Source organism: Athene cunicularia (genome assembly GCF_003259725.1).
Source record: "Athene cunicularia isolate RWA chromosome 1 unlocalized genomic scaffold, athCun1 chr1_part2, whole genome shotgun sequence".
NCBI classification, from domain to species: Eukaryota; Metazoa; Chordata; class Aves; order Strigiformes; family Strigidae; genus Athene; species Athene cunicularia.
In genome coordinates, this window is record NW_020799092.1 from 15,196,088 (window position 1) to 15,222,089 (window position 26,002).

Below are 26,002 nucleotides of genomic sequence, written 5' to 3' on the forward strand. Positions count from 1 at the left end.
GCTTTGGGATAAAATGGTATACTCTCTGTTTTGAGTGCAGGTAAAATGAATGGACATATTAAAATGTAGTAATGTCTCTATTGAAAAGTCAGATGAGAGACAGTCTGTCTCCTACTATTTTGTTCTCAGATCTTTATGTGGTCTGACATTTCTAACCTGAGTAGCAGGAAGCAGCTGCACAACACTGGGAGCTACAGTAACAAAGATTGCTGTCGCATAGAGCTGAGCCATCGGGACATGTTTCTTAGCATTTCTGGCATGAAACAGAGACTTTTGTTAAGATTCCTCTGCAGTCTATGCAGAGAAGAAGATACCACAGCACAGATTTCCTTTAAACAGTTTTGAAATGTGCTGTGCTTTCCCGTCTTTGGGCTTTCACATTGTAAACAATACACTTACATCTTTGATTTTAACACATCTGATAAGGGTTTCACACCTCACCTCAGCATCTCTTGTTTCCTCGTTCATGTCCCCTCCATGCCCAGGAGCCTTCCAAATCCTGCCTTCAAACTATCATGAAACCTCTGCATGTTTTAGAGCTGGATAGAGCAGCAAATTCATCTTTGTGAACTCCGTGATAAAAAAAAAAACCAAACATACCTAGCAGTTTAACTCTACTGTGATTTCATTCAACTAAGAGCAAAAGGCATGCTATAGTGTGGATACTGGAGTCTGATATGATCACTTTGAACATTCAGTGGATAAAATATAGATCCAGAAACAGTCAGAGATTGCATGGGAGAATCACCTCACTCAGAAGCAACCCACACCAGTATGGAGAGAGCATTACCATCCCCTGATTTTCACTCTCACTTGTCTGTGAGTAGGGTGTGACAAGATTTAAAGGAGTCTCTTTATATTTGGCTGATGCCCAGAAGTCATTTCAGTACATTAGATTTGTTAGTAGTTAGGGAAACTAACCTCACAAAGAGCATCCCAGTAACAGAAGAGCTTTACATGATCTTTGTGAGATCCTCCCTGACCGGTGTAATGTGCTTTTCAATGGCAAAAAACAATTTGGTCCTACAAAGACTGCCCTTTTTGCATGACTCCAGCACTGCTGGTCTTATGTACTTTAACAGAACATTACTGAAGCAGAAGTCTGTTAGAAATAAATAACTTCATTTTAGTTCCATTCCTGGGTTTGGATCTTTCTATTTCTCCACAAAAGTAACTAGTGAATTATATGAGAAAGCTGTCTCTTGTATGCCAAGAAATACAGTTCAAATCATTTGTTTCATGAAGCTAAATGTATCAACACAACAGCATTCTCATATCACTTGTAAATAAGACACAATTATGTAATTTTGAAATTTAAAGTAGATCCAGAATAAGGTAGTAAGTCTACTTCCCTTAGAAATGATTCTAGGGATTTGGGGGCAAGAACTGAATATGAAGTTTGAGGGTTTTTCACTAATATAATATTCTGCATCACTCCTTATTGTCAGATGAGTATCTTGTAGAAATTTCTTTCTCCAGACAGTATGATATCCTGAGACTGTTTTAAGATGTTTTGCTATTACCTTTTTAGAGTTGTAAAGAAAAAACACTTTTTGAAAACAATACACTATAAATTTAAAATCAATGTTTTCCTTGATGGCATATCTACCCGGAAGAAAAGTTCTAGTTAATTTACAGGCTATTAGGTTCAAAGCAGAAATGACTGGATGAAATTCAGTGAGTCAGATGAAGTGGTAAATCAGAATAGATAATGCTTACGGCTTAAAATCTATTCAACTGTTTAGAAGAAAACAAAAGTAATCTAGATAGATTTGTAATGTGCAGTTGTTTGGTTTGGTTTTTTGAAAGGAAAAAGAGAAAGTTCAAGTCTAGAAATACAAGCATCCCTGAAAGTTCTGTTCAATTTATCAAACTAACAGTGTAATTCTACATATTTTTGAAGGCCAAGAGTAAGAGCTGAAAACTTCGGCACTGATTCAGCAAGGTACTTAAGAATGAGCACAGCTTAAAATTGCTCTAATCAAAGACAATGTTCCTGGTGCTTCTGCCTGATTTTAGAAAGCAAATTTAGCACTAATGAAAAGATGCCAGAATGAAACAAGTGAAGGCTGTCATCTCTTTCTGGTCAGAAAAAAATGACACAGGAAGTAGCAAGACAAGCTTTTTTAAGCCTTTCCTTCCCGCCTCATCCTCATCACCCCTACTTCCATATGTTTAAACTTAATTTTATTCCTGATACAGTCCTTTAGATGCTTAGCAACAATTTTAGTTAGCACCAACAATGGTGATGTTATATTGACACCAATTCAAACTAGTAATATAAAAGGCAGTTGGTAGCTCTAGACAGTCCTGTTAACTAGCCAGTCTCCTTAACAGTTCAGCATCTTGTCACAAATTCACTGCTTGAACTTGTTGTCCATGGCTCCTAGATTAGCAACACCTCAGCACGATGTCTGCTACCTTTTCTGTCACTGAGAACATGTCAGGATATCTGCCTGACTGACAGGTTTAATTAAGAGTAGCTGGAGCACGGTAGGGTCCAGGACACAATGGTGACAGAGAGATGAGATTTGGGATGGATTAATGGAGGCCTTCAGTATCTTTGTAAACCTCCAAAGGTGTTAGGCTGTGAAACAAAGGTTTTCTTGGTAGAATTTTTTTTTAGAGGAGGTGTTCTGGTTTCTTAACCAGGCAACTCTTTTCATAAATAATAAGGAGTAGTTTAACTGAGAAATAAACTTTTATTCCCCTACAATTCCCTGTTCTTGGCATTGATAAACTTCTCATAAGCACCAAGTATCACTGTGTCTCTAATGCAACATCGAAAAGAAAATTCTTCTTTGTTTTATAATATGGAAAAGAACTTTGGTGGGGGTTGGTTTGGGGTGATTTTTTCAGGTCATATTTTCTACAGTGTCCTGCTGTGGTGAACAAGAATTCTGCAACTTCCAGCAAGATCTTGCCACATTTCCATTAAGACATCCTTTACACTGTCATGCACCAACAGGACAGGACTGAGATTCACCACACACTTCTTGCATGGGACACAGGGAGGCTGCCCAGAATTACAGTCCCTAACCTGAAACACTGCAGAATTGCTATAGTCTCCTCAGAAACCGGTTCCCACAAGAAGGATGCAGCGACAGGTGGGGATAGGAACGAGATCCAGACCCGGTTCTTCTCTCCCAGCTTTCTGTCTCTGACCATGGTTGGAAGATGAATAGGACAGAACATGGCATCAAAGCAAGGAGAGAGTAGTTTTTCCTGGATATTTGCCTTATTTGTGGAAATGAGTAGTAACAGAATTTAAATTGTCTAACTTTTGAATGTGCTAATATTTTTTCCCCATGATGTTCTAGAGAAAAATGTTCCAAAATTGCTAATGCACCATTTGAAAAAAGAACTTCCTTGTGTTTAAGTTTGGAGAGATATCAGAGCACCCCTAGCTCTTCTACTCTGAGTGTCATATCTCCCTTCAGCTGTTCCTTTCCAAGCTGAAAAGTCCTAATCTATTTAGCCTCTCTTCATGTCTCATCATGTGTGTTCTACTTCTATGCACTTCTTTATGCCTGCTATATCCTTCTTGAGTAACTACACTAAGTATTGAGTATATGGAATGTTAACATTTTACACTTGGGCACTATGGTAATTTACAAGAATTCTGTCTGACCACAAATTATTTTTCCCTAAACTTATCCTTATGCCAGTATTTATGTATTTGCATTTCTCTGTGCATTTATATTACCTTCCATTTGTTAACACTGAATTTCATTTCTCATTTCACCTCTCTGTAACTTGGTGTCATAGGTTGTCCAACAAAACTTTAGACAGATTTAATTTTTACTATGATGACTAATTTTGTGTCAGCAGCAAATTTTATCACCTCACTTATTTCCCCTTCTTTCAAATCATTTATGAATATGTGGAACAGCACAAGCTCTAGAAAAGATTCTTGAGTGGAAATATAGATTATAACCCATTTATTTACCTTTGCAGTAGCTTTTTTGGCAATCCAATAATTGAATTGAAATTCAATAATGCTGTATTTACCAGGGCTCTTTTATCTCTTCTTTTTTGACTGCTCCAAAATATCTAACAGATCTGTGATGCACGACAAACATGTTGATTTTTTTCCCCAATGTTTTGTACTTATACATAGGAAACTACTCCTGTTTTATTATAATGTCTACCAGTTTTCCTACTGCAGAAGTCAGATTTACTGAGCTATATTCTTCTGAAATCTCTCTTAAAAATCAGCTTAACATTCTCTGTCTTCTGATACAAAGCCTTACTCCAGAAGTTAGATATATGCTTTAGTAAATAATTTTAGCAGCTACTATTAATTATATAAGTTTGTTCTCAATATCTCTTCTGCTGATCTTTCATTTTGTAAAAGATTCTCAGGACCCTTCCTTTTTAATGTCTCCACAGTGAAAACTGGGGCATACCAACAAAATTTAGGTTTTTAGTTTTTAAAAATTTTTTCTTTTTACACGTGGATAATCTTCTATTCTGACTGACCCTCGTGTTGGCTCCCTGCTTTGATGCATTTTGAACATTCCTATTACAAGTTTTTCTGCCTTTAGCAAGTTTCGTATCAAGGACAGTGCTGACCTGTCTCATTGCCATTCTGCATGTCATGTGCTGCTTTCTGTTCTTTTTTTGCATTCCTTCTTTGGACAATAGAGGGAACAGAAATACTTACTTTTCCTCTGAACCACCAACCATTGTCTGGCAGTATGGTGAACGGAGTACACTGGCCTCTTGGAAAAAATGTCCTCACAGAAAAAGTAGGGAGGTTGGGGAGACAGAGTTTCTTTGAAGGAAAAGTAGCTTCTCTGGGGGCAACTGTCACCCCTGAAATAGTACAACTCCACACCATTCCCAGCACTGCAACACACTGGGAGATATAGTTTGGTTTAAACAGTAGGTTTACCCTTTCAGTAAAGATATTAAATACTGCATGAAATATGAGCTGTTGAGTGACACTTGCCTTAAATGGCACCTTCTAAAACTCCTGGATTAGAACTCAATCCTTAAAGAGAACATGGAAAATTCACTGTTAAACTGACAGTCAGATTTGTTACTAATTTTCCTAGCTTTTGGATGAAATTTGTTTTTTTGTGGATGATAGTTTTGGAGAAAGTAGGAATTAGTCAAGCATTCATAGTCACTGAAACAACTTCAGCTGGGCACAGCAGCATTAGAGGGAACAGATGTAAATAGTGGGGGGAAAAGATTCCTCCTCACTCCTCAGACTTATCATAGCAGACACTACATGGCTCCTGTCCAACGTGGTCATGGTCATTTCAGTTTGCTTTTCATTGCTGAATCTTCCCCTTTCCAGTTTAATTTCTTTTACCTTTCTTATTCATATTCCTCCACAAATACTGAGACCAGAGACCAAGGTCAAGGGAGGAAAAATCTTGTCTTTCACCTCCAGGGCTTGATGAAATGTCACTCTTTTCACAACTTTCAATATCATGTAATCCATACTTAATAAAATACCAGCATAGCACTTCATATTTCTAAAGAATTTATAAACACTTTACTCAATTTATAAAATATACGTAGTTATATATGGAAAATGGTTATCCTAATCAAAGAAACTTTGGGTGATCACAGCAGTATGACCTACAATGCATTAGGGTAAAACCAAGACCCTTACAAAGATTCCATGAGAAACAAGCAAGCAAGTTAGAGCATTTGCAAGAGATACACAAGCTCCTGGGGTTTTGAAACTAGATCTTCCACATTTCCAGCGAGTTCCCTGGCATTACAGGAATTCTGTACTACAGATCTCCCTCCTTCATTTCAATCACACATTCTATCTTGATCCTCTCCAAAAGGAAAAGTTTCTAAAAAGCACCCCAAACAACCCTGCAGCTTTCTTGGCAACTGCTGGTAGCTGTCTAGACAAAGGGAACAAGAGACCTCTGGTCAGGAATATGTGTTCTAGGTGTGAGAGATGTGAAACCAGGCCTGCGAGAAACTAAGAAAAACAGTCTGGGAAAGCAAAAGTTGGGGCTGATAGAAGAAATGCCTCAAACACTCGCAAGACAAAACTATGAGACACAGAGTGCATTCTGTGGAGGTCGAAGCTGATAAGGCTGCCCGAATAACACAAGATGCAGCTGGAGGAGGGATCCCTGTGGAGACAGGATGGCCCTGCTCTGGGGCACCTGGCCAGATTTCAAGGGTGATCTGTCCAGTGAAAGACCTTTGCTTCATTATCCACAAAATGCATATTAAAGTTAACACCCCTCAATAGGCTAATGAAGTCTAACATGATCATGCTAATTACATCATCCCATGAAACACCTTACCCCTCCCTGTACATGGGATACGTAGGTATGTGGGTCAACCTAGGGGATGGTCCCAAGGAAAGTGAGTATAAATCAAGGGGGGAAGAAATGGGGTGGGGGCCCTGGAGAGAGCAGTGAAGCGAAGAAGACAGATGCTAGCAAAAAAGACGGCTGCCTCCTGCAACCCTCACCGGCAGGATCAGCGCAGGAACTCAGACCAGTGATCTGTATTTCCCTATTCCCTCTATCTCCCTCTTTTTCTTTTTACATTAAGAAATGCAAGTCATATTGTATTGCTCACCACAACTTGCTCTGTGCTTAGCCAATTATCGAGTGTTCAATTAGTACATTGTGCGTAGTTAATAAATGCTTGGACTTGGGGACTTGTTGTCTGCTCCGTTGGGGATTGCGAATCTGAGTCACTTGTCCTCCTCGTCTGGTCAGGATGTGACACTAAGTTTATCTCAGAAAGTTGTTAATCGTGCTGACAACTCTTCTCTGCTTCAGCGAGGTAGACTTTTGCATCTTCCATCCACTTCTGGTACAGCATTCATAGTAACAGCAATAAGGACTGAAAAACCATCAGGACCAACAGGTTTCAAACTGTGAAGTTATGCACAGTGCCATTTCTGGTTTGTCTTCTGCTACCACAGATATACAATTGACAGAACTAAGTTGCTACTGTAAGGCTCTTGAAACTGCTATACTGATCACATTTCAGAGAGTCATATTTTGAATTAACTCCTCTTGCATTTGTAAGCAGCCTAAATTAATAGAAATCAAAGCACTTAACATTTTTGATGACTTGGTGACAATTATTTAATTGCACTGAGTTGTTTCCCATTTCAAAACCAGAAAATAGCTACATGCATTTTTTCCTCCAAAGTATACAAAACTCTTCAAATGTGTATTCTCAGGAATTCACAGGTCATACTCTCTTTTTCAACAGGATGTGCAGAGCAGATGCATACAAACAGCCTGTGCAACAAAGACCTTCTTTTCCTTCCTCATAAATTCATTCTCTCAAGTTGATGCAAATTACAGCATATGGGGTCATGGTTACGTATCCAAGGTTGATGGATCACCTTCTGAGACTCAGTACAAAGCTGCCTACTTAGATGATACAAGTCATCTATGATGAAGACTGGAAATGCCAGCTTCAGAGACCGATGGCTGTTCTGTAATCACTGCAAAACACAGGTCGTGCTGTTAACATGGACAAATATTCTACTAGTTGATGAACTAAGTACTCATTATCTAGTATATATCATGGGAAATGGTCAGGGGAGGGTGTAATTTATAAAACTGTTCCTTTGGCTTAGAAACTGGTCACTATAGTAAAGGAAGCCTGTGGTGGTTTAACCCTGGTAGGCAGCTCAGCACCATGCAACCGCTTACTCATGCCCCCCACCCAGTGAGATGAAGGAGAGAATAGGAAGAACAAAAGTGAGAAAACTTGTGCATCAAGATAAAGACAGTTTAATAAGTGAAGCAAAATGGCACATGCAAGCAAAGCAAAATAAGGAATTTTTTCACTGCTTTCCATAGGCAAGCAGGTGTTCACCATTTCCAGGAAAGTAAGACTTCGTCACGCATAACAGTTACATGGGAAGACGAATGCCATAACATGAATGACCCCTCTTCCTTTCTCCCATCTTTATGGCTAAGTGCGATGTCATATGGTATAGGATATTGTTTTGGTCAGTTGGGGTCAGCCATGCCAGCTGTCTTCCCTCTCAGTTTCTTGCCCACCCCAAGCCTACTTGCTGGTGGAGCAGTGTGAAAAACAGAGAAGGTCTTGATGCTATGTAAGCACTGCTAAAACATAGCTGTGTTATTAACAGTTTTGGCCAAGAAGTCAAAACACAGCATCACATGAGCTGCTATAATGAAAATCTAACTCTATCCCAGCAAAAACCAGTACAGTCTTCACCCCTCATTCCATGCCGTTCGACAGTGTGGGACCTGAGTGTGATAAGTGATCAAGAATGTGCATTTAGGATGACAGGGAATTAAGAAAGATCACCAGGCATTCTTCTGATAACACCGCTGTGCTCTGACTCAATAAATCCATTTTCAGATAATAACTCTCACATTTAAAGAAACATCTGAAAAAATTTTGCAAACTGAGCTTTAGGTGACTGGACCTGCTGAGAGATTCAGACCCTTTGAAGGATACCTGTTGGAATCAGGTTTTGCTCTGGTGCATTTTCATTTTACAGTCAAAAAAGCTCCCTCCTATAGTTGCTCCTGTATGGGATGCAGTACCATTGTTTTCCTTTCCTACTCAGGTCCAATCATTTCATTTCAGCAAAGACTATATCCAGCAGTACCTTACCTGATGAAAGGTCTGACTAGTTTAAAGCATTCTGGCTTTGTCCCTTTTCTATGTTTAGTGATTGTACCTAATATTAGCTCTTTCATTAACATATTCATATAAACTTAGTTCTTGAATCTTCATCCAAACTCACAGTTGTTGACTGCACTATATCCAAAACAAATAGTGAGGTTCTGAAGAATTAAAACTGCTACTTTGGTACTGGCAGTATGATGACATCATATACAGATTTTTCACTGATGACACTGAAGGAAGGAGAAAAGAAAAAAGAAAAAAAAAAAACAAACCAAAACAAAAACCCAACAGTTTGAATAAAGAAAGGTACTTCCAGAAGCCTTATGCTTAAGAAGAAATACCAAAGGTGATCCATGTGATACAGGGACTGTAGAATTTTTAATAAAATGCAAGAGAAATTAGATTTGCATTTTTCTGGAGGAAAACAGATACCTGAGGGGAATAAACACAAGTGATGCTGCAAGACTAGGTGACAAATAACATGGGAACATAAATCAAACAAGATCAAACATATATTGGAACAAGTTTATTTTGCAGAACATAAAGTTTAGTATAAAATACTAACAACAACATTCCAAGAAAAAAAAAATATTTACATAAAAAGGGGAAAAAAGAGGCTACAGGAATATAAAAGAAACCAAAGCCATGCAGTATCAGGGACTGGCTTTTTGGTTTCATTCATCTTCCAGTATTTTGGAGCATTACACAAGAGCTCATGCACAGGGTAACTTCCCTGAAAAGTCATTTTTTTTTTTTTTTTTTTTTTTTATCCTCTGCCCTTAGCCCTCTCAGTGAGAACTGTAAGAGGAAACAGTAGGAGTCTCAATGGTGATTCAAATATCATGTTTGCTGGATATATTAATTTCATTTGAAAACCAGTCTTAGACCCTTTGTAGTGGGAGCATTTTAAGAGGTGGTCTGTATTTTACAGACAATCTGAATTTGAAGTGAGCACAAATTTTGTACCTTTGAGAAGCAAAGATTTTCATGACAATCCTGAATTTATTCTTCAGAGTTCTCTGAATATATTGAGACATACTTCATTTTATCCAGGAGACTTAATTTATCACTAAGTTCCTAATCTGCAAACAAACAAACAAAATGTTCAGCTTCTCTATTACTCATATAAACATTAGTATAATCTCTATCCAATGAAAATTTTTTAAAATAAATCTTCCCAGGAAGGATAAGAAACTCTTGTATCAAGATACAGCTGCAGGGCTTTAAAACTTTGAGATGCAAGTACTGACAGAAGGAGAAAATGGTTAAAACTGAGTTTATTACTTGCCTCCTATAACATGCCTTAAGTTGAATTTTCCAGAAAACAAGCAGGAAAAAATGTCTTTGTTTAGAAAGAAAAGTGGTTTTGCAAAATGAAATAAGGGCTCTTGGCTTTTTTTCTCAAAGTGTTGCTAGCACTTGCTGATCTCATTTTTGCCACACACAAACATGCACACAACCTTCCATAATCTGTTTGTACCCAGGTGCTGGTCCTGGCAGCCAGCTCCCCAAAAACCCACTGACCTACATTGTTCACCTTCTGCTCAGCCTTATGCTTCCCAGCACTTCTGGCTGGGGCCAACTTCATGCCAGCTGAACCACCAAATGCAAATTTACACGGGGCTGGATGAGTTTGGGCTCCTTGGACCCATCAGTGACAGCTGCTCTGGCATGGACTCTCCTGAGTCATACGGTAGAACTGCTCAGTGCCTCCTGTTAGAGTGAGGCTGCATCTATCCCTGGCTACCCAAATGGTTAATGGCTCCATCAATTTACCTCAAAAGCAGAGTATTTAGTTTATCCAACTTTACTTAGGTCAGTAATTAGCAGCAATTATGAATATATTCCAGTATAATACAATTTCAGTTACATATAATAGAACACTTTTTAAATATCATCTCTTTTTTTCACAGTAAGTTAATTCAGATACACTATCAAAATGCCCACTTTACATCCAAGACTCCTGATATCAACATCCTGGAACAAACTAAGGAATACCTCAGCAATGCAGTCAAGAGGAAAAACATATTAATCACTTCTAATTTCAATATGATTTTTTTTTGCTGCTCACTACATAATTTGAAGAACCAAACAAGGAAGTTTGCGGGTTTTGTCTTTATCTTCATCTTTATGTTTCCTTATCTTTATCATCTTTATAATTTATCCTTAACTTTACCTTTATCTTATCTTATCTTACCTTTATGTTTTATCCTTATCTCTATCTTTTTCTTCATCTCTTTGTATCTTTATATCATCTTTATATCTTTATCTATTTTATGTGCTACAGTAGATTGGGACTGCTCAGTAGTAGTTGATAGACTGAAATTTGGTGATTTAGGCACTTTGAAATAGCCTACAGAGTTAATTGATTAAGTATCACCTAAGTATGAAACCCTCTAGTACTCCTAGGATACTAATCACATTTTGAAATCCCTCTAGTGACTGGTTCTGTCCTGCTATCTTATAAACAACAAGGCTTATAAAGCCTTGTGAGGTAGATTTCATTACATGTTTTAAATAGTTATATAAACTGGACTGCAAAGAGATCAACTTCATGGCTCAGTGCTGTGCTGTGCATCAATGACCAACTCAGCAATGTACCTAAAATGACTTACAACACTTTCCCTTCCTTTAACTGACAGGCTGTATTTTCTCAGATGACAAATTATGAGATGCACAGGTCTTTACCTCTATAGAATACAAATTATCAATACTTGGGCTAAGGCAGATATTCTTTTTACAAAGCTGTATAATGTTTCACAATTAGGCAGTTACCTGATAGGAAACTTCTGGTTCTTTTTGCAAAGTTTTTAAAAAAAAAAAAAAAAAAAAAAAAAAAAAAAGAAACAAACAGGAGCTTGTGCTCATTTGTTTTGCCTCCCTACTGTAAAGACCTGTCTTGGAAGTTGAAAATTGAAATCTTCAAACATGTTCTTTTTCAAAGGTAGCAATTATGAACAAATCGGTTTGGGAGAGGGAGAGAATGGGGATTCATTATAAAGGCTTAAGAAGGAGAAACTGTTGCCTCAGGAAAAAATGTAGCAAGTGTTTCTTACTTTCAGTCATTGTTAATAAAATGAAAGTGCTGTTTTACAGAACTGCAGAAGTCCTGTAAGAAATCTCTCTTTAGTTGAGACATCAATATAATGTATTAAAACAAATTCTTCATTCAGATCCCATTCTTTTCCTCCATTAGGATCACCACTATTTTTAGATCCAGACTGCCTCAGCAGCACTTAGTGTCAGGGAAATAGCTGTTACAAAGTAAGATGCAGTCTAGAGTGGTCTCAGCAAAGTATTGCAGTTTAGTGCTATAATGATGAAGAATCTTTCTCACCTCATACTGAAAAAACAAAATTGTGGAAAACAGACTGAGCATGGAAGCTACTCAGCTTCTTAAACACTGAGTGTTTGTTTCATATCCTTTGATGAAATTTGCCAACCAGCTTCTGTTATGCAATGTAACACATGGTAGGAGCCTGGTTTTGCAGTGCAGACTCAAGCTGTTGTGCAGCTCCAATGACTGTGAGCTATAAATATGATGGCTCTTCATTTGCCTGTTGTCTGTTACCTCCTGCATGTTTTCTAGCTGACTTCTAGCTTTATCAGACCACCAGCACACTGGCGACTTCCAATCACTATGAGTACCATGTTCAACACATCTGGAAAGAGTATTAGGATGATTCCCAGGTATACTCTCACTGTGTGATGCTCTTAGCCTAGGAGTGCTCACTATAGGTACTTGCTAGCCCTCCACCAGGCAAGAGGTATGTTGAATCCATTAACGCAGGCTCAGCAGCCTCTTAGTATTTTGTTACTCCATCAATCACAGACAAATAGTGAACCTCAGTGAGCAAGTTTGGTCTTTCCCATGTGATGTAGATGACCCTGTTTAGCAACTAGATAAGCGTGATATCACAGATGTGATAAAACTTACTGTTTCCTAAACCAGTAAAACTACTGTGCTATGTTAAAAGCAATCCTTAACCTTCGGAGTACTGCTTGGCCTTGGCCATGCTTTGATGTACTCCAGTGATCAGTCAGGATGCTGGCAACACAAACATCTACATAACTGCAATGGTGAGTATTTCTGAAGGGCAGTGAATAAGGTCAATTCGCATTACCACAGCTGTTGCTTAAATTGTGTTTCAAAAATAGTGACCCCTTAAAGTGGTAATCAGATGTCTTGTTGGTCTGCAGCACAGTTTTGTTTGGCAATATATCATCTTCTCATGAAGCCCTTAGTTTAGGCTTTGAAAATATGATTGACTCCTTAGTCAGGTACCCAGACTCTGTAACCCAACTTTTCATTGTCTTCTGCTCCAGAAATGAGACTGGATAAAGGAAGGAGAGGTGATTAATTCCGTGCCTCACTCTCCTGGGTTATTCTGAAGCATTTATGTGAGTTCTCAATGGTGCTGACAAACCTATAGAATAACCCCGTATTGTACAAAGATTTGACTAGCTCCCCCTGATTCCCGTAAGACTTAGCTGCACAGCATTGCAGCATGGCACACAGTGCTTACTTACTCATACTTACATGCATTACCTCATTTGAAGATAAAGTCTTGTGCAGTAGTGGAGATACACGCAGAGAGATTAGTCTTGCTGCATGTGACAGACCTTTTTTAACAGCAAATAACAATTCCATTGTCTTGTTTTTAAAGGTAATCAAAACTCCAATAAATTAAAAGTATTCTGGTATAACATATAAACCTACATATTTCCCACATATACCCACACAGTAGTTTGAAAGACTGATTGAGGAAACTTGTATTGGTATTAAGGCAGTTTAATACATTAAGAAACCCCTGAATTTCAACTGAAAGATTTAGAGGGATAAACAGGTTCCTGAGAATTTAATAACCGTTTTTCAATAGGCCTAATGACTTAGGAGTTCAAGTCTTTCTGACTTGCAAAGAAAATTATGCTCTCACAGGTCCTAGAGGTTTTTAAAAATTAAGACAAATGTTGCTAAATTACTGAGGCACTTTAAAAAAATTTCCCCTAAATCACTGCTGTGGAATACTGTACACAAGTCATATCAGGATTATATTTTACATGCTTGCTTCTCCTTGATAAGAAAAATATTTTACTTTTCCTTCACTGCTATAAACATCATGTGTCAGTATAACTTAAAACCTACAGGCTTTTATACTCACTATCAGCCCATGGTTTAAGTGAATTATAAAGGAGAAAATTTTCAACAATTCCGTTCACAGAACTCCTAGAATTACCCTATGTTGCACATTCAAACTAGCATTAAAGGAAATAGTCTATCCTTAATAAAAGAAAGATTATGGATGTTGTAGTATATAATTATTGAGGAAAAATATTCCAGCCAATATAAATCAGAGAATACTGAAAATCATCCTCTTGTTCTACTTCTGTCTGTTAAGACATCTTAGATCAAATAAGGTGATTTTAGGTTTTCATCAGAGATTTGTTTCTTTTAAAATATAATTTTTGCTGAAATATTAACAAAATCCTATCTAGTCTTTCAAGCTGGATAACACACAGGACATTGCAAACAATGAGGATTTCACACATTATTCCAGTGTGTCTACTTCTGGGGTAAACACCTTCTGCCTTTCTGCTGATCAGCATCTAATAGGAAAGGCTACATTTTCTTCTCAGTCATGCTGGTACCCCAGACTGAAATCTCAACTGACTGTAACAGGAAACATTCGGCTTGGAAGTGGTGTTAAAAGTGGGAATGCAAAATCCAGCAAAATCAGACCCTTTTGATCTAGAAATTAGGCTACTTATTTGGAGCCAAATCCTATCAGTTCCGTACGTGTGGAATGGCATCTTGTCCACATAATACACAAATTTCATGGACTTCCTGGGAGACACACTGCTACTCAGTAGAGGTAGGAAAGCCTGTACATGGCCGGTAACTTCTTGTGCCTCAGTTTACTCATCTGGAAAATTAATATGAGTAACATCTACATTCCAGGTCTGATTTATTAAACTTTTAATAATACTTAGAGATCTTGAGATGCAGACATTCAAAGAAACAATAGGTATTGTTACACTTTCCCATTTCTGACTTTAGTTAGGTTTTCTGATTGCTGGTTCCCAATAAGGGCAAGTAGGAGGAGAAAACCAGAATGGAAAAGATGAGTCACACAAAGCCACACAAAAATAAGACAGGCCTGAAATTATAAATCTCTAATATACTTAAGGGAAAGACTTATGCACAAAGATACTTCCTTTAAATCAGAATTTCTCAAGCTCTTTTTCCTTACACTGCAGGGAATCCCAAAAGTACACTCCTGCCTGTGCCTCCTGCCTTGTTAGCACAGCCACAGCCCTGTGTCCCCACAGTCACACCACTCTATGGCTTTGGGTGTCAGCACCTCCTCTACAATCTCATGGCACAGGCAATGCAAGCGCCTGTCCGAGCAGGTACCTCAGCTCTGCTGCCAAAGTTTGGGTAAGCTCTGGGTTTTCTCCTCTCAGATAAGATACTTGCATGATCCCTTGCTGGAAAATGCATAACAAGGAAATGTTTTTGCCAGGCTGCAAAGGATTGTTTGGTTCTTGTTTGCAATTTTCCATTTGTATTTATGTTTTTTTGCCTTTCATCTGTGTGCGATGCTGTGACATATCTAGATAAACAGAGACAGCGTGTGCCCTGCCTGGTCCATACACCCAGTAAGGCCATGTTCTCGAGTGCAAGGCATAATGTTCCTGCCAGTTTAAGGATGAAGCTCTCTGTCTGACTGAAATGTCAGATACGGTATTAAAAAGGTAGCAGATTGTGATGATAATGAAGTGCTGCAGCCTGTCGCTATGTTACCAACTGCTCTGAACTGACATGTCAGAAGGAACAGCAAGGAAAATGCCCAGAATCCCTGTTTGGATCCCCTTCCCACGCCTACCACCAACCGAAGTATTTTAAATACTTAGAGATATAGCCAGCATGTTTTTTTATAAACAAAGCCTAAAATGATAAACAGATAAATATATTACCCCAGCAAGCCTGCTGTCTAAAATCATTCTTCTGCCTCTCCAGTTTGCCTCAGATTGCATCCTGCACCCTCCAACAGAGAAAGATTGATTTGGGAATGGGCATTTCTCTGCCCGTTCTCTGTCCCTTAAAGAGGCCAAACTCCCCCTGACTGATGTAGTGTGTTTAAAAGTAGATTGAAACAGGAAGGGGAATGTTTTGTGCAGACTGAGGACAAGGTGAGAGACATGGATGTTCTTTAAAGGGAGGGGGGACATTCTCCATCCCTTGGCATGCTGATTCTACCTATTACCACCTTATTTATATGATGTTAATGTCAACACTCTGGGCAATGATCCTCCCTGTATAATAAAACTGGCTGAAGCTGGCCTGTAAGTGCAGAAGTGGGGAGAGTAGTGCACAAGGGCACAGCCAAAACAGTTGCTTTCATCCAGTATAGATCAGCGCTCACAGCAGGCTTAATCCCTTCCCCTCCCTCAGCAAACCTTCCTACTGTGCAAAGCAGAAAGCATTCACGACCAGACCACTTCTGCTCTTATGGAAATTTTGCGCAAACAAAGAGAACAAAACAGAGTCCTTATCACGATGCTGGGGATGTACTGTGACTTGCCTGGTGATTTTGATATGAGATGGGTCTTCAACATGGGCATGTTTGCTGAGAAGAGATTGCATTTGGAAGGGCACTGGGTCTGGATGTGATTCTGTGCTCACAGATGCCAATGTCATTTTTAAAACTGTCTACTCAGTCAAGCAAACAAACTGGTTGGAGTTGCTTCCTTCCAACTGCACACTAGGCAGAAGTGGAATTCTTAATTATTTTACCAGTTGTGGCTGAATTTTCAGTTACATAAAATGGTAGGTTTTCCCTGCTTTATGAAAATAAATCAGTTCTCTGAAAAGCCTACATTTTAATTAGAAATAAGTTCATTTTCTACTAAAAATCTACTATAACATTATTCTAACTCAGCAGTAAAATATTTTAAACTGTTCTAGGTTGAAAATATATTTGTACTAAAAATACACAGCAGATACATTTTCAAGAGCCAAGAAGACAATTATGGAAGCAATACCATTGTTTGTGAAAATCACACTCAAACAGCAGAGGCTGCTAGACAATTTCAATAAAGATTTTTTTCAAGATGATGTGAAGCTAAGCATCAAAAGGAGAGTGTCTGGATTTGTGCAGTGCACAGCTACAAAGCTTCAGGTACGAGGTGAAATGGAGAAAAAAATGTGATATGAAGTATGTGCTCCTATATGATAGGGTACTCCATAGGTAATGGAAAACCCAAAACCAACCAAACAACAAAAATATATCAGACAAAACCAAAAGCACCTAAACCCCACGATTCTAGGTATTTCTGACTGTGAAAACAAATTGTTCAGAGCACAACTGAAGCTGTGGATACTTAAGAGAGTCCCTGTCCTCCTGGTAGTAAGGGCACATGGTAGCAATTGCTGTACTGAGAAGGAGGGGAAAGCAGGCATTTAACCAAATTTCCGATTAACAGTGCATGAAAGCTTCATGGCCTATCACACTTGATCAACTGTATTTACCCTCCTGCCACTTCCCATCACTTCTCATTAGTCCTGCCATGCAACTCAGAGGAAAATTGGCAGAACTTATGCAGCCAATACAAAGCCATATTAATACCTTACAAGTGTTATATTTGCTGCTCTCTCAGCTTCATTTTCTGTTCCTGCTTTTTCCACCCACGGTTGTGAATGAATCTAGACCTAGCTGAGACAGATATCTGAGAAAATATCTTATTCTTTAGGCCCTGCTTGGCAACGCCTGTCAGCAGGCATATGTGACTAGACTAATATTACAAATAAAGGAAAGAGAGGGACTGACAGGACTAACTCCAGTCATCTACAGTAGCTTCCAGCTGCACAGTCAAAGACTGTTTTTTTGGTAGACCAGGACAGGGCTTCAGGCGAAAGCATGTGCTTTCTCAGAAGGGACTAATGCTGAGGACAGTGAGTAGAGAGTCCAAAGAAGCTGAAGTGGGATGTCCACTGCGCGAGGTTTTCCAGATGTCTGCCAGGTATATTTTAGGCATGAGGTGCCAGCATGATCCTGATGATTAACTGAGTTCGCTTCCAGGCCTCTTTTCTATGACTGTATAATTCTGATGTGTATTTTAATGTATTTTTTGCCTCCTGTGAAAGAGGAAACACTGCTGTACAGTTTCTTTAGTAGTATTTTATGGTATATTTCTATTGATAGTGAGGCCTCTGGAGTGCAAGAAGTCAGATGCATTGACTGAAATTAAATAATTAAACTGTTTTTTTCACCTCCATTAATTCTACTCAGCCCTTTACTCCCATACTCCAGACAGAATCCTGATTAACATAATTGAAGAGTTTTGTTTTTCAATCTTCAGCAGAAAGTTTTGTTGTTTCCCGCCCCACCCCATGGGAATCCAGTGCATGAACTTGAAACATCATCCCTTTTGATTGAAATGTGCCTTTTAACATTGTCTTAAGAGAAAACCTAGAGGAAAAACAGGAAGGAAAACCAACTCTAAATAAAAAGTGCAAGATATCTACTACTCCACAGTTCCTGTTCTGAGTGGATCAACAAAGGTTGATAGAATAACGTTAAGGTCTGTCTGCATTGGTGAGACTTGTAATGAATGAAATTGTTCAGGGCTTCAGCCAGTTTGTTGTAATGAGAGCCTGTGGTCAAGGCTCTTGGCTCTAGCTATTTTTATCCATTTACTGGCAGTGCATGTTTTATAAATGAACCATTATTGGCAGGAGGTAAGCAAGCACATGTGCACTCAGTTGAACACCCACAAGCCTCAGTTAATACTGAGATTATCCATAAGAACAAATGAAGCATTGTCTAGATAAATTCTGATCATAGCAAAATCTGGTAAAACACCAGTTTGTCACATCCAAAGGCTTGGTAAACATACATTACTGGGTATATAGGAGGTGATATCTTTATGTTCTCTGGTTTTCTGAGACTGAGATGCCCTTTGCCTTATTACAATTCCTGGGGGCATTCTGAGTTACCAGCAAATGATAAGAAGCTTCATGGATGTATCCCCATTTCTACATTTCATCCTGAGAGAGTTACAGAATGAATTTTCTAGTTCATAATCAATAACTTCAATATTACAGTGCGAGAGAAAGTATTTAATTTCAAAAATGCCATAAAAATCTCTTAGATATCAACTTATACTGTGTGATTAATTTCACAAAGCCGGTGCTGTAGGATGTAGTCACCTGTGAACCTTTCCTACTGTGGGCAGGTTCTGCACAGATACTTTGTTCTTCTTAGGTTCTCTGATGTGCACCTCTTACTCTATGCATGAAAGAGAAGAACAGTTCTATTCCTTGATGTTTTAGCTGCTTGAGTGCTTTCTTGACTAGATTGTTGCTCTCCTAGTAAGGGATGAAATACACTTATATGGTTAACAAGTTTTCCATCTCTCCCCTCCGCTTTTGAAGGGTCCAAATCCTATGCCAGGCAGTAACATTACAGTGTGTTACAAAGAGATAAAATGTAGAGGCAAACAGTTGCATCCAAAGATGGCATCAATAAGAGAGGAAACTCTGGTCCATTCCAGCTGCTGGCAGTACACTCACAACCCTCTCTGGATCTAGATCTTTTCTCCTGAGTTATCTGAGTTAAAAACATGACACTCAAATGCAAACTCTTTCATGCTGGCCACCAGATGGTAATAAGGCCGTTGAAATGGACTGCAGACAGACAGACAAACAGTGAGTGTGCAAAAGTTACTGCTTCAGAATGGAAATGAAGACACTGATTTTGTTGTGAGAGTATGGACAGGCAAACTGCAAGAGAGCTGGAATCTTACATATCCCTAAGGAAAACAGGCTGCCAAGGAGGGCAAACTGAGTGGTTTCAAGTGGGCTCAGTCTCTTACTGCCACATCCTACCTCAGAGTCACTTAGACATGTGCTGCAAAGGGAAGAGTGCCACCTCCAACACCTCCACTGCCAAGAGCCTACAGACTTTATTTGGCTGGAAGTCCTCGATCTGCCTCTCATAGCCCAGTGGTGGTTTTAGAAATGAAAGTACCTGATAAGTATAACAGGAAAAATAAAACAAACTTAATTTGTTACTCTCCAAATTAATAAGCATGTTTACAGTGTTGACACAAAATACTTGGTTCCACTGTATCATCCTTGCTGTCTTCCCACCCACCATTTCATACTTGAATGTATTCCTGTATGACCACAACAGATGTGATCATCTTGAAGGAAAAAAAAGTAACTTGGTGGCTTGTATTCGATACTTACTAAGTTATTATTTGTTTAAAATAGCAATATGACTTTAATTTTCAGGGTCTGTGATAATGGAAATGTACCTTTTAAAGAACAAAAAAAAATAGATCATATTGTTCCCTTGGGACAACTTCAGTTTATTCAAATTGGTTCACTGAAGGATAAGTTACAGCATTTACAGAAGTAACCACTGTACCCACAGGCTGGTGTTGTCCTTTACTATGTTAAAGTGTTTTGTAAAAATGTGATGAGCAGTAATCAAATATTATTATAAAAACTATACAAGTTACATGACCACTTATCAGAAAAAGTCTATTTCAGATTCTACCAGACTCCTGGCAGAAACTCAGTTAGAGCCATTTAGGAGCATATAAACATATCAGCAATTTGGAAGACAACAAATGTCAGATCAGTAGGGTCTCCTGAAAAAAAAATTAAATGGAAGGCACAACAGAGATGTGTCTTTTAACGGATTACAAAGGTGAAAGTGATAAGGGAGAAGCTTATTCTGAACTTTCTTTGATAAGCTGTGCTCAATGCCTTCCTGACAAGGTGATTACTAGTATGGAATACTACAGAATTATTCTTCCAAATATTTCTAGAATATCTGTTAGTATATGTCTTTGTGTATATATGTGTGTACATCTATATGTACATATACACACACAAATAAGATAATGTTGCAGAAAATGTTGGATTCAGTCTCCAGATTCCTGGGTTGTATTCACTGTGGTACTGTTAGAGAGATGAGTGACCTTGGATCAAACTCTGTTACTGCTCTATGCCTCAGTTCTCCATTTGCAAAATTATGCCAATCATACTGACCATGTCATAAAGTGTATTGACATCTGCTGATGAAAAATATTTCATGTTAATGGACTAAATATAATTTACAGCTATTTCTCACTAGTATGAATTAGTTAAAATAACAGCCATGAACTTGATTTCAAAAGAAAAGCCTGTGCCAGTGGCAGTGTTTTTACCTCCTAGTCAGCATGCTGCTTTTCGCTGCACATATCTGTCTTTCCATTGGCATTGTATTACACTTTCAAAGTCTTATCAGGTCACAGCACTCACACAGAGAGCACAGAAAGGTTTCATTGCCCCGAAGAACTCAGGGATCTCTATCGGGAGTTTTCAATGGATACCTGCACTTGTACCCTTCAGCACTGCTTTCTCTACGTTTCCAATATTGCTAATTTTCCTGCTGTTAGTGTTTTTCCTCTGAGGCCCAGAAATACAAGGGGAAAGAAGGAGAGAAGAGGAACTCACCCTCTGGATTTAAGATCCTATTCACCAATTCCTTTTCACACTCTCACTCTTGCAGGCCTTGAACCTGTCTGTTTGGCCAAATGATTTTCATGTTCATCAAAAGATTTATTGCAGGATGGTTATTTGGTATCTTTTTTTATGTTGCCATACATCTCCCTCAAAGCATAAAAGGAACCTGAATAATATCTGACAGCCAACAGATGTGCAGTCTGTAGACAGAACACCGTTTTGAAATTCTGCTACTAGCAAACTAACAACAGCATAACTTCTCTTTGTTGCAAGATATGAAAAGCAAACAGAGTGAGATGAGAACACATGTATGAAATGGACTTTCTTTTTAATACCCTAATTTGCCAAGAAATGAAAAGCTTTTTATATCCTGTAATCAGTTGTATCTTATAATTGTGGGGCTGAGGGGTGCAGGAAATCATCAGGCTGATTTTGTAGCTTTTGCACTCCCTCCATCTCATTATTTTACCATAGAATCAAAGAAGCAGGACATAAATTGGTTTTCTGCTAAGACCGTACCTAACAATGCATTTCCACAATAGTTTTAAGCCATCCTAATGTGGCAGCATCTCTCTTCCTGCTGAATGCTGCACACTCTCACCTTTCTGATCCTATGACCTGCTTCAGGGAACAAAACAAAATGGTTCAGGGAATAAAACCAAATGAAAACTAGCCCCGGAAGGAAAGCCTGATTTGGTTTTGTCTGGTTTAATTTTTGAACCAGTTCACTGCAGGATCAAATGGGTGATGACACTACTGCAAAGGAGAGGGTGCAAATACAAGCCTAAGATGTGGTGTGACATCCCTTCATCACCCTTGCTACCTAAGCCATTCCTGACTATACAGGGAGCTGCATGTCCTCCAGCACCCTGATGCATGACACTTCCACAGCATGATAGCCCCGCTTCTAAAGCCAAACATTCAAATCTTGCTGCTCCTCTCTCTGTAAACTCATAGGCTACTGGGTAGTGAACCATAACGTCACACAACAAGTTCTTGAGCTCATGTCTTAGACTTAAACATGTGTTGAAGTACTTTGCTAGACTGCAGAGCTCATGACTGCAATTGTGTGGGTTCCTCAGAATGGGTTTTTCTGCTTCCACTTTAAATGCATTGTTACATGGGTCTGCTTGGAGAAAGACATGAAGGACCACAAAATAAACAAAGACCATCATAACCATTACTGTGATCTGTGTGAAGAAAGCACTGCAGTGGCACCTTGCCGATTGTGTCTAGTTTACTGTCTTCCTTTGAAGAAACATATTTAAATACTAGGGAAGAATGTGCTTATTTTGCCTAGTCTGCAGCCTGGGCTTTGCAGCAAAAGCTCCTCTCAGGAATTCTGAGCTTTAGGCTTTAACCCTTGCAAAGGAATAAAGGAGGCAGAAACACTGAAGGAGAAAGGTCAGGGCTAACTGTCCAGGATACTCAGGCAGAGGGAATGGAGATAATGATGGGAGAAAAATGCATAACTGAAATGAAAGTCAAAGATAATTTATGAACAACAGCCACAAAACAGTTTCTGCAAATAAGCCTTATTTGCATAATTCACTTCTTTTTCCTCTGTTTCTATGGGATTTTTTTTTTTTTTTTTTGAGGTGGAATGGGACTTTGAAAATCATTTAGCTTGTCCTGAGGCATTCACATCATAAATAATATACTGAATGCAAAATAATTATATATTACACTGAAAAATTAGGGAGTACTAGGAGTAAAGAGGCCTTTTCAGCTGTGCTTCTTCTGCTCCTGAGTAGTCATGTAAGTTTTCATTTCATGCTTACATACTGTTTTTCTCAGCAGGCATCCTTCCCCCTATAAAGAAGCGTCAAGGATCTCTGAAGACTGTGTTTAAGTGTTCCTGACTGGGGTCCAGGCCATCAACTCACTAGGCCATTCAAAATGGACAATTCAAAATTCTATGTTATATATGTTTTTATATGTTTATAGGTTTTATATGTTGCTGCACACCAACAGCCTTAACAAGGCCATGTGGCATGACACAGCTGTGCTATTCTGAGTGGTTTAGACAGAAGGAAAATGAAACTTTTGAAACACCAAACCAAGATTCTGAAAGAAAAAAAGATATGGATCTGCTGAAATCTAAATAAGAGGACAATGTCTAGTGAAGCTTCACTGACTCTGTGATATATTAACAAACTGCTCTGATTGGCAATACAGCTCCAGCAGATGCACTTCACACAGTGCAAGCCGCTACACATTCAGCTGTGGCTTTCCTATCTATAACTGCTTCTTACCAAGGTTTGTCTGCAAGCACAGGTATGTCACTCGGGGATCACACCTCCTCATACCCCTGAGCAATGCCAGCACAAATTTACAGTGTAGATTTGACTTCTGTGCAGCCCATCTGATATCAGGTCTTTTCAGGTCTAGTTTAAGAAGATATGAAAGGAGAGAAGTTTAATTCTCTTTCTCCCTTTATATCATTAAGATATGACTTAAGAGTGTCCTGTGAAAAATTCCCTAAGTACAAAAGCAGCTTTTACTGCAGCTTAACACTTTGGTTCTTTCTCTGTTTCTTACTTTAAGCTTTGACTTAATACTCTTCACGCTTCAGCAGATGTGAACCATAGTAATTAGTGCTAGCTTTTGGAATGAGCTGCACAGATAATTTTCTGGGCACCTATGGAGAGAGGACAGAGGGACCATTAAGTTGTCTTAGGCTGTACCTGCATTGAGAAGCTGGTGTGTTCTGTGGTGTCTACTGCAATCTTGGGCTCCTGGTCTCCCAGACTTCCAGACTTGGCACAACCACATTTGGTCTGCATGTTGGAATTCTCTTTTCCTGGAAATCCAACTGAGAGAAGAATGAGAAGAGGGGCTGGTGCATAAACTGAAGAGTGTTCCTAGTTCCACATATGGAAATGTCAGAAAGGAGAAGGAGATCCACAAGTTAGTTTCACACTGTAACACTAAATCTATCTCTGCTTTTTGCCACTTGTTACCTGCAGTTTTCTGTTCTACAGATAGTTGGTGTTTGCTGAAGGTTACACGGAAGAAAGATGCTAAAAAGTGGAACAGGTATGTATCTAGCCATCCCTCTTCATGATGATTAAGTGGATTGCATGTGCAAGAAGCTATCTGGTGAAAATGAGGGACAGGAATGGGAAAAGAATATTATCTTTGTTGCTAGCCACTTTGCTAAACAGGCATCAGTAACCTTAGGACAATATTTGTTTACCTGTCAGTTTCCACAGAAACTCATGATCAGACATAAACTGATTTTTAATGAGGCTTTTGACACTTATGTGCAGGGTTCTTAAACAAAAATGGTAGGGGAAAGTATCCTGTTCTTAGGGTATTTAACAGGTCAACAGTGAACTGAGCAAAAGATCTACTTCACATATTAGCTATCATTTCTTTCAGCAATTTTATTCAGGCTCTAGGAAATGTTTCCATTTACTATAGTAGGGAAGCAGATGAAGAGTTGAGGGTTAAATTTGCATCGACTCTTGGGTTAAATTCTCAGTGGGGAAGGAACAGTTACTAAGGCAACAGGAGCATGCATTTGATACCTGTTATTCAAGTCTATATCCTCATGCTTATTAACTTTCACATTGTTTATTAATATTCACTCTAGAATGGATGTTGCCAGACTCTTTGCTTTGACCTAAGTAGCAAGACATGATTTAATGTGAACTCCCAACTACTATCAGTATATTAAGAAACCTCTCAAAAAGCACAGATCTTTGTCTGAAGAATAACTTTTGCTTCCATGTAATAAAACACAAAAAAGCATTTGTAAACAGAATTCTGATGGGATCTCTCTCTGGAAAACAGCAGAACCTATCATGATCTCCTAAAACAAATAGTACAAAATGAGCAAAAAGCCAGGCCAAAATACCCACTTAGATACCAACCACCAATATATAAGAACTGTTATGCAGGATGAGACTAAGAGTGTCTGTATGTGTTATTGAAGACCATGACCAATATGAAGTGTTTTAGGATAATATGTACAGGAAATATATGCTAGTTTTGGCCTGTGATAGTTTGCAGAGGTCAGGAGCATTATGACAAGGACTTGCAAGAACTAGTACACATTGTACAACACAACAGCACTTCACAAAGCTCTTAAGACACCTTTGTGTAGCCTGCCACAAGAACACAGAATCAAATACACATAGCAATTCATCTCTGATCTTACTCATTCTTCTCCATTCAGAAATTAAATATCAATGGCATCAGAGGCTTCAATCTGAAATGAAAAAAAAAAAAAAAAAAGCTTTCTGGGAGTGAAAATTCTTCTCATTCAGAATCATCAGTGTGTTATTAAATTTCATTTAGATTTTTACATCATGTTAAAATATGAGCAATATTATATAAAGCTTACATGACATATAAATGAACATGGTGTGATATTTTTATAGAGTACATATATGACTGGGATTAACTATGTTAATTGAAAGCATGAGCTTGCCTTGCTGTTTCTTGGAGTTAGGCCTCTATGTCTATCACACTTCCTCATCCACAGAGTTTATAACCTATGTAGCAATGCTCCCAATTGTAACAGAGACATATCTATTGGTTCATCTTAAAGCATTATGCAATTGAAGAGAAGGATCTCAACCTTCACATCTACACGAGTCTATGAAAGCGGGAGCACTCAGTTACTGAAACAGAACCAAATTGCCTGCTCTAAATGACATATCACAGAGAAGTATAGAGCATGAAGTTGATCTTACATTGATCAATCTGGAAAAAAAAAAAAAAAATTGTTTAAGCTAAAGTCTCATATCCTACTATAGCCTTGACTTTAGCTGCCTGAAACCACAGTGATTTGTACACTCCCTGTAATATCACATTGATTTAAACAGAAGAATCATTCAAATGATTTAAAAAATA